The sequence below is a fragment of the Capra hircus genome, unplaced genomic scaffold (assembly GCF_001704415.2).
Source record: "Capra hircus breed San Clemente unplaced genomic scaffold, ASM170441v1, whole genome shotgun sequence".
NCBI lineage: Eukaryota > Metazoa > Chordata > Mammalia > Artiodactyla > Bovidae > Capra > Capra hircus.
Window position 1 is genome coordinate 49,154 of NW_017211629.1, and position 12,999 is coordinate 62,152.

General features: G+C 59.2%; 1 protein-coding gene across 1 annotated transcript in view; it reads left to right on the forward strand.

Annotated features, from left to right (window-relative positions):
• The first annotated feature begins 2,019 nt into the window (after positions 1-2,019).
• The window catches only part of LOC102181199 (BCL-6 corepressor), a 42,131-nt gene continuing 31,151 nt past the window's right edge, over positions 2,020-12,999 (forward strand). The window contains 1 exon segment of the mRNA XM_018045441.1: positions 2,020-2,128. The gene's annotated coding sequence lies outside the window, so the exon portion shown is untranslated.

Consider the following 12,999-nt stretch of genomic DNA (forward strand, 5'->3'; position numbering starts at 1 on the left):
CCCTCCCCCCACTCCCATCCCTTCCGCCTGCTTCTCGAACTGGGGCTTCTTAGCTCGCCTTAGAGGCTCTGCGCTCCGGGGAGGCCGGAACCTCGCCTCTCCGCTTCCCCCTCTCGCCTGCCTGCCCCCACCCTACCCACCACCCCGCCCGCGCGCCCAGCGCCGCGCCGGGTGCGCTGGAGAAGCTCAATACGTGTCAATTGAATTGAACTGCTGCGGGCGCAGGCTGTACGCTGCCGCCGAGCTCCGATCAGCACGACGTTACCGGAGTGGAAATTTATGGAGCGAACGGTTGTAAGCCAAAAGTTGCTCCTTGCCAAGGAAAATAAAACGCGGGAGATAATCTCCCGAGGCAGGGGTGAGGGGCCAGGACAGACCTCCGACCCTCCAATCATCTGAGATGCAGACTGTGAAATGCAAGGAGAACGGGGAGAAATTCTGGCGAATCTCCGCTCCCCTACTGCCCCCACCCCCGCCTCCTGGTGCCCCACGGGCTGCCTCCTCCCGTCCCCCGCCTCTCCAGACAATTCCCACACAATCGAAACGTCCGGGGAACTCGGGCACAGAGTTCGGGCGGAACGGCCACCATTGCCTCAAGGTGGTGTCTAAAGGTAATTCTTGACACCGAAATGGGAAGGGGCTCCTCCGGGAGGAAGGGGCGATCCAAGTGGGGATGGGCACCGACGCGCACTCGCCAGGCTCCACTGGGTCTCGGAGGGACTCGCGACCGGGAGAGCGCAGAGCTGGTGGCGAGAGGAGGCAGCGGCGGCTGCCGCTGGGGTTTGACAGCTTTGGCTGAGCGGAGTGCGGAGGCGCTTTATGGTAATTGCGTCTCCACTGGCCTTCTGGGTAGCGAGGGGGAGTCTCGCGCGCGCGGCTGGGAGAGCCGCCCCCGCCGCCCCCATCCCTCGGCTTAGGATCTGCCGGCCGCCGCCGCCGCCGCCGCCGCCCGAGTCGGTCTCTGGTTCGCCCAGGACGCGCGCCCGGGCGGGGTGTGCGCAGCCAACTCGTCCGAGCGGCGGAGGGGAGGCAAGGGGCGGGGGGGGGGCGCCACCCAAGTGGTCTAGGGTTCGACCCAGAGAAGCGAACGAGGATCGATGACGGCTGGGGAAACTCGGGCAAACCTTTCCTGGGGAATCACCCCTTCGAAACCCCACCCGCCGAGGCGCCGCAGCGGAGGGTGAGCGGAGGCTGGGGGAGCTCAAACTTGCGAGAGCTGGAGGCGGCGGCGGGCGGGCGGGCGGCTGTCGCCCGAGCGCTGCGCCTGCGGGGGGAGGGGAGGCGGCTGCTGGGAGGGAGGGAGGGAGGGAGGGCGAGAGGGCGGAGGGAGGGGAGGAGGAAGAGGAGGGAACCAGGGAGGGGGGACGCGTTGGGATCGCGGCGTGCGGCGGCAGACGGAGCCCAGGCTCCCAGCGGCAAGGTGAGCAGAGCTACGCTCCTCGCTGAACGCGGACGGAGCTCGGCGGCTGCGGGGAGACGCGCCGGAGCCGCGACCGAGAGCGGGAACGAGGCGGCGGCGGAGGGGGAGCCCGTGAGCCGCCGGGCGGAGAGCCCAAGCCGCGCTGTCGCCGCGCCAGGGACGACTTGGCCAACACACTCACACACTCACACACACCCAGCCGAGCGGGCGCTCGCGGCGAACCGTCAACATGGCGCTGGGGCTCCTGCCCGAGTGCGGGCGGCAGCAGCGGCGGCGCGGGAGCTGCTGAGCCCGACCGAGCCCGGCCCAGCCGCCGGAGCCCCGAGGATCGCGCGGGGTTGTCGCCACCTGCCCGGAGGCTTTGAGCCCGCCCGGCCCCGCCCGCCCCACCCGGCCCAGAGCCCACCCCTCGGCGGGCCGACCCCGAGGGCAGCCGGCTGGCAGCAGACGGCGAGGGAGGCGAGCGAGCGCGGCGCCGCGAGCGGGCTGCGGGCAGCCGGGGACGGCAAACTTTGCTGCTCGCCGCGCTTCCCCGGCCCGGCTCCTTCCGTCGCCAACGTCGCCACCCCACTTTCCTCCAACCCCGCACACCAGTTCCCATCCACCCATCGCCCCTTGCTCCTCCTCGCCGCCTCGACTCTGCTCCGGGGAAAAACTTCAAAGCGCCGGATCGCAGGCTCTCTGCTTACTCCCGGCCGGGGATTTCAGGTCAGTGCCGGAACACCTTTCCCCGGGGAGGCGGCGGGCTGCAGTCGGCCCCCTCCCTCGGGGCCCCCACTCGCGGCGGGTGGCTTCTTTTGACTCTCGCGTACCCCTCGAAGCTTGCGCCTCGCGCTTCACTTTGGCTGCTTTGCTCGCTTTCATTTTTATTTCCTAGCTATAAGTTATTAAAAATGCAGCCAACCTAAGCGGCTCCAAGTGGCTCCGGGGAGGGAGGGGGCGCGGCGTGGGGGGCTGCTGCCTCCCGGGGGCTGGGAGGAGAGCGGGGAGTTCACAGAGTGGAAGTTTGCAGCCAGTGTGTGCCTGTGTGCGCGGGAGCGCGGTCGTCGCTGAGCGCCGCGAGTCGGGCGCGGGGGGGGGGGCGGCGGGGGGAGCTGGGCTGGAAGCTGGGAAGCTCGGCTCGGCGTTAGCTCGCTAGCAGGAAGGGAGGGCGGCGGGTTCCCGTCTGCTTTCTTTTTCGACTCGGAAAGAACTGTAAAAACCCCCAGCCGCCGCTGCCTCGTCTTGCCTCTCCGGGGGCCGCTCGTTCCTGCTCGTGGAACGACGGCGTGTGCGTGCGCAGGGTGTGTGTGGCGGGCGCCCCGGGCCGAGCCGAGCTCGACCTGCTGCCGCTGCCGCCGCCGCCGCGCAACTCGGAGGGGAGTCCCGGGTGTTTTTTTTTTTACTTGCTCCAAAGCGCGAATCACGTGGATTAAAAAAAAATATACTAGGAAATCGAGCAGAGCGAGGGGTTCCGACTCGGCCCGTCCACCCGCCCGCCAGGTCAGACGCTTTGTTTTGTAAATGTTCTTTTAAAATTTTAATCTGCGACCCTGGTCCACCCCCACCGTCCCCGCGACGTCGTAGGGTCAGTTTCAAGTTGTGAGTCCCCAGGGGCGGGGGTAGATCGTGCGGGGGCGGCGGCGGGAAGGGAGGGCGAGGGGTGGGGGCTAGACCTGGGCAGCTACGAGTCTGGTGGGAAGCCCTGTAGGCGTGTGCAAGTCTGTGGCCGGAGGAAGTTGGTCCCGCTCGGAGGGCGTGCGGCGCGGAGGCTGAGGGCGAAGAGGAACTTGCGCACACGGCGCGATCCTCCGCCGAGGCGAGGAGGGAGAGGCGCCTCCGCGCCGCGGGGCCCGCGCTCGGAGCAGGCGGGCGGCTGCGCTGCAGAGCCTCCGCCAACTCGGGGGCTCGGGGTGGCGGCGACGTGCGCCGGCTGTTTACCAAGCAAGCCCTGGGGCGCCGTGTGCGGAGTAGGGCGGCTCGAGGCACGCCTGGTCCCGGTGGGCTTCCCGCCGCCTGTACTCTCGAGTGGGCACGTCCCCCAGTCCCTGAGACGGCTGAGCCTGGCTTCGTGTAGGCCGAGGCCGGGCGAGGCTTAATTTGCTGTTAATGAATCTTTCCCAGAAAGTCCGCGATCTTCAGCTAGTGAGTGCCCGCGCGCGAGGACGCGCGCCGCCGGCGTCTGAAGGGTGGGGGTTGGGGAATGGAAGAGCGAAGGAAGGGGGAGGGTTATGTGTATTTAAAAACAAACCTTAAAAAGAAACCAGCGCGCTTCAAATAGGTATCCGTAGAGCCTCCTGTGTCTAGACTAGACTGCTCTGGGTTTTAGCTTTTTTTTTTCTTTTTTTTTTTCTTTTTTTGAGATTAGGCCAGAGATGGGGTAGTGCTGTTTGGTTCTAGGGGTAGCCTCCTGGAGAAAAATCTTTTAAATGACTTGGGAATAAAAAATCGGAGGAAATGGCCCACCCCAGAAGGTGGTGGGTGGTGAACGCAGACAGACTTGAGTATTCCTAGCCATCTGACACTTCCTGTGGCACTGGAAACGGACACCGTAGGCCGAAATCAATCCTTACGAGGTGTTGGATTCGGTTTTGCCAACAGAATTGCTTGTGTGGAAGGCATTTTAAGTGTCGGCCTCCGAGACTCCTGTATGTGGACACTTGGAGAATACGTTTGTATAGCGACCCTTCCCACTCCACCCCCGATCTGTTGTCTGGGCTTTGCAGTTCTCGTGTTTATTTGGGCCATGATTTCACCGCGTGGAGGAAGGGTGGAGATGGTGGTGATTAATATGCCGTCCAGGTTTAATCCGAGGCCGGCCTTAAGTATGCGGGTTGACGCCGCCACTCACCGGGATTGCCTGAGGTAGTGAGGGGAGTGCGCGGGGTTCGGGCGCCAGGCACTCGGCGGGCAGGCCGGGGCTGGGGCTTGGATGGCCCCAGCGCTGTCCTTTGAGGCGCTGTCACCAGTAGGTGAGTGAGAGTTAATTAGGAAGTGTTCTCCGGATCAATGGGCCGCACAGCTCATTAGCGATTCTCTCCAGCTCTTTGCAGGGCCGGCCGGGCCTCTGCCTCCCACACAGGCCGGGGCCCCGCGGCCAGGGCTGCGGGGAGCGCCACTGGGAATTGGGGAAGCACTGGCGGCGAGGGGCGGCGGGGAGGCGAGTGTAACTTCGCCGGCGGCGTATTGCGTGCGGTGCCCCGAGGCCCCGCGCAGCCCGCTTTTTCTTCCTGCTCTCGGTCGCCTCGACTGTGTCTTTAACTCGCTCCCGCTCGCGTCGCTGCCTGGCTGCTCCTCCCCGCCTCCCTCGCCTATCTCTTGTTCTCTAAGCACGACGCCTGTGCTCCCCGCCCAGTTTGGGATTAGACAAGATAAAAATAGGGCTGCCCAGCGCGCAGAGCTGTGACTGTGTCCCGGCAGCCGGGCTGGCGGGAGCGCTGGGGGCCGGGGCGGCCGCGCGGTGCGCTCGGGGCAGCCCGCGCCCGGAGGCTCCCAACCCCACCCCGCCGCCGGTGCGGTCACGCTCCAGGGTTCGGTCCGCCGGGAAGCCGTGCGGGCAGGGGGGACCGGGCAGGGTCTCGGCGCTCTCGCGGGTGTTGTTGGTGTGCCTGTGATAGATCGGTCTAGACAGGCATGCAGGCTCCCTCCCGGCTGAAGGACGGAGGGGGGGGGCGGGCCTTGGAGGCGGCGGCAGACTCCCGTGAGCCGCGAGTGAGCGAGCCACCCTGCGGGCCCAGCGACCAAGGGTGAAGGGAAGGCTGCGAGGATTTCTCTTAACCCTTTAAAGGCAAAGGGGAGAGTGGGGGTGGGGAGTCTAGTAGAAATTCCTGGAGGCAAAGTAGCCTCTAGGTTGGAGGGGGCGGGAGTCTGGACCCAGGGTTTGTCTTTTTCTGTTCTGTGTTTGCACGCTGACATCCTGGTGCATCCGGCTCGATTCTTCGACGAACCAGACGCAGCTGCTAGGTGATCTAATTTGACCCGGTACTTCTTAATGGGGGAGGTGTGAACACACACGATGGGCTCCTCTCACTTAAGGAAGTGAGTTTGGGAGATGCATAGGTTAGATCTCAGTGTTCCCAGCGGCCCGGTGTGGAAAGGTCTGCTCAGAGCTTTAGTGGGGTGGGGCCTCTGACGGAAACTGCTGCCGACCCAAGCCTGAAATGCTCGGCCCTTGTGTGCAGGTATGCATGGCAGAGAGCAAAAGGGTCCTCGAGTTGTCTGTGTAGAGATACACTTTTAACCATGAACTTGTGGAGAGTTCAGATCAGATATGTTCAGGGAGACAGCGTCCAAACAGAAATTGGACAGTGATGTGTACAGTGTATATATGGACACATACAGGGGACTCAACATTGGTCGAAAATTTTAATACAACTCTCGAAGGCATTGGTCTAGCTTTTGCAGAGGTAGACAATTGGTGGGTAGGTTACTCTATATAAAAATGAATCATTAGTCACACTCCTCTCCTTCCCCCTTCCTCTCCCTTTTAGGGATTGTAATCTTAGGGGAATCCTCTAGCTACATTTAAACTACAAACCAACATTGGTCTGGTCTGGGAATGAACCACATTATAGGCAAAGCAAGAATGTAAGTCGTGGGGAGAGGTGTATGTGTTAGACAGGAATGCACAGATTAAGATGTGTGCCTGAATGACATGTGCTGAGACAAATCAAGACACTCGGGCTCCGATGCCCACACGGAACAAGAGATACAGAAGAGATAAAGAACTGGCCAAGAGGAATGTAAACATGGATATGCAAATACTGAGACGTAGAGCTAGATTCTAGGAGAGAAAAATCCCAGACTTTGTTGAGCTGGAAACTGGGGCAGAATTTCTGTAAGTTCGTTCCAGAGACAAAAGCCCATTTAAAGGTGTGAAGAGGGTCACTTGGAAACACAAAAAGCATTCATATGCACACATCCACGCTTAGATACACAGGCTGAATGACAAAAACTCCTCATTGCCTGATGGAGACTTTCCTGCCCAGGGAGACCGACCAGGGCACGGAAATGTGCACCACACAACCACATTCACACACTCATTTACGTGAGTGTGTCTTTGGCTAGAGGGAAACTGAGGGCAGAGGCTAAGGTTGGATGATCCTCAGTCACTAAGATTGCTTCTGGTTATAGTTTCTTCCTGGCTAGAGTGGGGAAGAAGGTATGTCTTGACCAGGTTGGAGGGTTTCTAAAAGATTTTTGAGTTCTTGACCTTGAGAGGATGGATGGTGGAGGAAGACGAGGAGTAAGCGTTCCACTCCTGGCTGGGGAGGAAGGGATGCTGTGCTGCTCTAGGTCCTGTTTGCTAAGGTTGGTGCACAGGGTCTAGTGAACCGAAAGAAGTGCGAAGTTCGGCCTCTGGGCGAAATCAAGGGGAGGTATGCTTTTTTTTTCTCTTTTCCTGGAGGAGACCGTGCGGGGACGGCCTGCTCGGTAGGGAGGATTAGCAGGCGCCTCTGTGACCCCAGACGTGCACGTAAACTAGGCTTGGGTTTGGTTTGCCCGCGGCGTCGATTTGCCGCGGTCCCTCTTTGTCTGAGCCCAGCCGGGAATTCCAGCTTTTATGGGGAAGACCGCACTCGGGTGGAGCCCGCGCTGGGTCGGGCGGGGCAGGGCTGGGCCGCGGGGCTGGGAGGGAGGCTCGCCGGCCGCCGAGCCGCCCGAACCCCTTCATGGTCCTGGGGAGTGCCCAGCGGCCTCGATCAAGCCACCTCGGTGGTTTCCTCGAGGGCGCCGGGCTCGGCCGACTCGGCACGGCGGGGCAGGGGGCGCGCGGGTACACTTGGGCCGCCGCGCCGCCCCCCTCCCCGCGGGTCCCACCCCTCCCCCGCCAGTCCGAGGCCGAAAGGAGCTCTGAAGGCCCTTTGTTAGGCTCCAGGGTCACACCCGTGGCCCGGGGGCCGCGCCGGGGCGGGAGGGCCTTGCTCTCCGCGAGAAGGTACGTTCTCCTGGCTCGGAGGTCTCCAGCCGTCTGCCTACACGGTTCGGGCCTGGCGGTGCCTCGCCCAGTTTGGGGAGGGGAGGCCGAGGCCCGCCCAGCCCGCCTGGGCTGCTTCGCCCGAAAGTCCGGCCGGCAAGATTCCGTCTGTTTGCAAGGCTGGCTGCGCTGCCGGGGCCTAGGTGGTGGCGCCCGCTTGAGTAACAGCCGGGGTAGGAGTGGAAGGTCTCCTCACGCAGCCCCCGGGGCGGCCCAGCCTGCTGTGTCTCGAGCACTTGGTCGGGGACGTCTACCAAACCCCGGCCCAGGACCGACGGCTTAGGCTGGTTTCCCCCATGTGTTTCTCCGCAAGGGGTAGCCGACTTTTTGTTGGATGAGAATTAAAGAACGAGCTTTTCCCGCAACGTTTTGGTAGAAGGCCCTCTTTCCCATTACAGGCTCATTTCCACCTGCCCCCAGTCGAGGATCTTGGAAATTGGGGGGGGGGGAGCCCCCGCACTTAGTTATTCCTTAGAGCCAAGTCTCCCCGCCAACCATTGCCCCTCAGCACCCACGGGCTCCTGCGCCCCGTGATTAGCGGGGAAGTCCGCTAGAAGATCCTGACAGCATAAAATATAATTTGTGATCTAAAAGACAGTTTCCAGTATAATCTCATTATGCACCACAGACTCCCGGTGTTATTTTGTGGAAGGCGGACAATGATCAATTTACATTGACCCGGGGCTGGGCGAGCTTTTAGATGGTAATTGCCATATTGATTTGCATGCAAAAGGAGACCTGCTAAAATTAAAGACCGGAAGCTAAATTAAACTAAATTTATTGTCTAGGTGTAAACCGGAGAAACTACTGGGGGGATGGGGGTGAGGCAGGTCAGGGTGCCAGGAGCAGACCAGGTGAGAAGCTTTGGAACCTCAGAGGGTTGGGAGCTGTCTTTGCCCTGGTGATTTCAAAATGTGAGGAGGGGGCTTGTTTAGGGTATGGGGACCCAGCGGGGGAAAAAGTTATAAACCGGCACTACTGCATTGAAGGCACTAGGGTCTTTTAATGCTGATAGTAACTGCTAGCGGGGGAGAGAGGTTTATAGGGCTATAGGGGTCTTCTTGAACCGTTTCCGGCACCCCTCATTTCTATTGTTCTACCTGAGCGCTCACAGCCATGCCCAAGGACACGCAAAATTCTTGGCATCTGAAGCGTTAAAAATGTTTGTAAAGGCAGGCCTTTAACCTACCCCCTGCCCCCCAGCCGTCAGGTCTTTAAGAGAGAACTAGAGTAGGGGGCGGCTCTGCGTCCGCGCGCCACGCCGCGAGCAGGCTCGGACCGTTGGAGGCTGCGGGACTTCCTCCCTGGACCAGCCCCAGACTCGGCCCGACGCCGATAGCTTCCGGAAGCTCTTTCCAGGTACCCCAAGTGGCGAGGGTCGGGGATGGTCTGCCGGGGCCGGGGGTCGTCTCCCTGGAGGCTGGAAGGGCCTACACGGAGAAGGTGGAGGAGGGAAGGTAGGGGCTGGAAATCCTACCCCAATTGGCAGTTATCGCCAAGGCCGGAAAGTTTAAAAACGAGAGAAAGCCACTGGCCGGGAGCCAGGGCGGGCCGGGCCGCCGGGGCGTGTTCGGCTGGCTAGAGGGGTGAGGACCCGGCGCCGCCATCGCCTCGATCCCTCCCGTGGCCGAGGCTCTGGCCCGCCCCAGGGGCTCCTGGAGCCATTTCGCACATCCGGAGCCTCGGCCTCTGGAAGAGACACCCGCCCGTGGCCTCGATCCCGCCCGTGGCCGAGGCTCTGGCCCGCCCCAGGGGCTCCTGGAGCCATTTCGCACATCCGGAGCCTCGGCCTCTGGAAGAGACACCCGCCCGTGGCCTCGATCCCGCCCGTGGCCGGGAAGCCACAGGGGCGGCTGATTGTCCGGCGTTCCTGCCTGTTCACCTTCCCACCGAGCCGAGCTGGAGACGGCCCTTGGTCCCGAAGCCGGCCGCATCTGTGGCATCGGGTGTGGAGAGTTCCCGGAGGTTCTGAAAGCCCGGGACAGACCCGGAAATTGAGGATGGGGTGGGAAGGGGATGCTTAACGCTGACACCGCACTTCTGGGATGAGAAGTTGGGCAATGAAAAGATAACCCCAGCTGCCAGCTGGGACTTGGGACTTGGCCACTTCCCCCTCAATTCCCTCCCCAGCCCACTTTGGTACTAGGAAAGGTAGGTGTAGGTACTCTTTCCAAAGGGCTTTTGCCCTACCTAGATAACTTGATTTATTGCTCCATGTGGCAAAACTAGGGTGGCAAGCCTAGTTCTAGTTCCAGGTGTCAGCACTTTAGCACCCATTTTCTGCTGCCTGTTCTGGTCTCCTGGAGGAGGAGAGTGAGGAGTCTTGTGGGGATCCCTGGCCTCACACTGGGGTGTTCCAGTGCCGGGTGATGTGTAGGATGTCAGTGGAAAGACTTCATATGGACCGAGTGATTTCTCGGTGTAGGAGAAACTAGGGTGCAGGCTCCTGGTAGACTGAGTTTCCTAGGTGCTGAGTGCTGTCCTTTTACCCTGTGTTGGAGTAAAAGGGCCGAGAAAGCTTCCCGAACTTCTTGGTAATTCCAGATGGCACAGTTTGACCAATACTTGGCTCCTCTCCGCAACTCCAGGACTGAGTTTGACCGTGGCCCATTTTTACTAGCTGTGTGACCTTGGGGGCAAGTTATTTATGGCCTCTGAGCCTCAGTAAGTTTCTTCATTTGTAAGACTGGGAATAATTATCCACCTTTAGGATCAAAGAAGACTACTGGGCACATAGTAGGCCCTGAGGATTAGTAATTGCTTTGAATGACTGGTCAGGTTCCTATAGGTTGCTTCTCCATTTCCTCCTGCCCCTGAGGACACCGCACCCCCCCCCCCCCCCACCGCCCGCCCACCTGCTTAGGCCTAGCTTGGAGGGGACCAACCTGCAGGTTAAGCTTTCCTCCAAGGGTGTTCCTGAGGCTTTTTCTCCAGGTCTGCCTTGGTGGGTTCCTCTTTCCCTTTGTTACAGTTCTTTACATTCTGGGCTTTAAAGGATTCCATATGAAAAGGCTGGGGTTTTTTTTCTTACCCCCCCTCGCCAGAGTGGGATCATTTTTACGGTTAGGAATTGATTCCAGAACCAGTATCTAGGTGCTCTTTGGCTAGTCCTCCCCTCATTCTTTTGGGGGAGGGAACAGCAGCAGCTGGACGAGAGACCTGGTGGGAAGAGGTGAGAGGGTCTGGCCGCTGTAGAGGCCAGAGGTGCTGTGGTTTGTTTGATAGGGATTAAGTCCGGATGTTATGAGGTCTCAGTGTGGTTTTCAATAAAGTCTGCCAGGGATTGCTGCTTTTATATCGATATGTATTTAAAAAAATTACTAGCATGAGAAGAAAACCAGACCTGTATGGATCCAGGCCGGTAGTAAGCTACTGTGATCAGGTTTCCTACTCGACTCCCAGAGGGGAAGTCAGCATTTGATTGAAGCTACACTTGGTTCTTGACTCTCTGGGGATGCCTGCTCTGAAACAGGAGCCCTCCCTTTCTCTCCCCTACCCCCACCCCCCTTTTCCCTTCTTCCCCTAAAAGCCTTTGTGCTGAAAGAGCTTCAGTAGGCATGAATCCCTGGTCCCTCTCTAAAGAATGCCTCCCAGCCTTTGCTGACATTGTTTTGCGAACAGTGGGTTTTACCAGGCCAGCAGTTTTCCCCCCATCTTAGCTCACTATTTTAGAGGTTAGAGTATGGCCAGGATGTGCCCAACTGCAGTGCTTTCCAGAGTGTGTAGCCAGGACCATGCCTGTAATTCTGAAGACACCTTAACCTTTACCCTAGGTGCGCCGCCCCCCCCGCCCCCGCCCCCGTGGAGGGGTAGGTGGTGAAGGTGGGGAGAGCAAGGCCAGGGGATTGTTGTGGAGGGTCTGTTTGTTTTCTCCAGCCTCGGGCTGAGGGGTGGAGTGGGGCGAGTCAGTCCGTTCCAGCCTTGGGTCTGATTTAAAACTTGGTTTAATTGGAGAAACTCTTAGGCATTTAACAGTTCTGTACAAAGGCAAACTTGAAATAGCTCTAGGCCTACGTCATTTAAGAAAGAATAAATGAAGTACAGAAATGTCCAAACTATGTAAATCCTAGAGTTGTCTGCCCTCCCATAAACACATGACAAGTGCCAAGGCATTTCCAGTCAAAACACCCATGGAACCAGCAGCCTCCATCCTTTGTATTTATTATTTTATTAACAGCATTTTACACAGCATTTAACAAGCACAGCCTGCCTGCTTTCCACCGCGGCTCTCAGCGGACTGAGGGGTGGAAAACAGATGAGGGTGGTGAGGAGTGGGCTCTAGACGGGCAGGGACAAAAGGAGCATTTGGGGTTCCTTTCGTCTTGTGTCTAGTGTGCACTTTGATTCCAGGTGTGAGGCCGGGTCTGCCCTCCCAGCACGCTGCCCATCAGTTATTGGTGCTTTTCAGAGACTAAGGATTTGTATGCTATCCTTATTCTATATCCTGGTAGAAAGTTTATAACGAAAAGTAATGCCTTTCTTAAGTCATAAAATGAGCCTTGTATGATTATTTAATTAAAATCTATTTAAGGACCGATTAGGCGTGTAATTTGCGCTAATAATGACGATTATGGAAATGTTCGACTTAACCAAAAATCATAAAGGAGACATTCTGATCAGTGGGGCGACCAGTCAGGATTCAGGGACTTGGACAGTTTTCCAGAAACACAAGGGGGCTGTGAGCTGCAGACGGGGCCAAGCTGCGTTTCCTCTGGGACACGGTAGAGAGGGCTGCAGGACCCCAGGCTGGCCCACGCTTTGCTGAGCAGAGTCTGGGAGTCTGAACAACCTTTATTCCCTGCGGAGGAGATGGGGGAGGGGGGGCTGCCCCGAGCCACTAGCTGGAGGAGGAAACTCAGGAGAGAGAGGCGATGAACCCCACCGAACTCTGCTCGAAATGGCTGTGTTCTCTTGCTTTAACAATCAGCAGCAACACACGCAGCACTGCCTTGGCCAGCCTGGGCTGGAGCCCGGAGGGGTTGCGGGGAGGGGGGGTCCCTTGTTCCGGAGAAACCTGCCAGCTGCTGGGCTTGGTGCGAAGGCAGCGAAGGCAGACACAATACTGCTGTTGTTGGTTTGATCTCTAACTGTGGATTGTTAGTCTGGCTTTAACTATGTGGTAAGGGGGGAATGTGAAGGCTGTTTACAGCGAGTGCAAATAATGTGACAGCTGTTGGTGCACGGGCAGCGCTGTGCCTCCCCGGCGCTCACACAAAGCGCGCACTATGCAGGCCCACGGAGAGCCGCAGAGGTGGCCGCCACTTGCTGGCCGGGGCGTCCTCGGACGCAAGGCGAGACAACCCTTGGCGGCGGCGCCCCTTCCCCACCCCGCGGACACATGGCCCTCTGGCTCCCGGGACCTGGGTGGACGGGCGCGCTGGTTGGTGTTTTGTGGTTTAGGGAACTTGTTAGGCAGAGGTGGCAGGAGAAGGCCCGAAGGGTCATGAGTGTCAGCTGTCTGGAGGGGTTGCCTGGGGCCTGGGGCCTCAGTGGCTTGTGACCAGGTTGTTAAGATTTGGGAAAATAACTTTCCGCCCTAAAGCAAGCCTGTTGGAAAGAATGTATTATTAACTGAAGGCTTTCTGGAAATTGCAGAGGCTCTGAAGGCCGTTGTTCTTCCTCT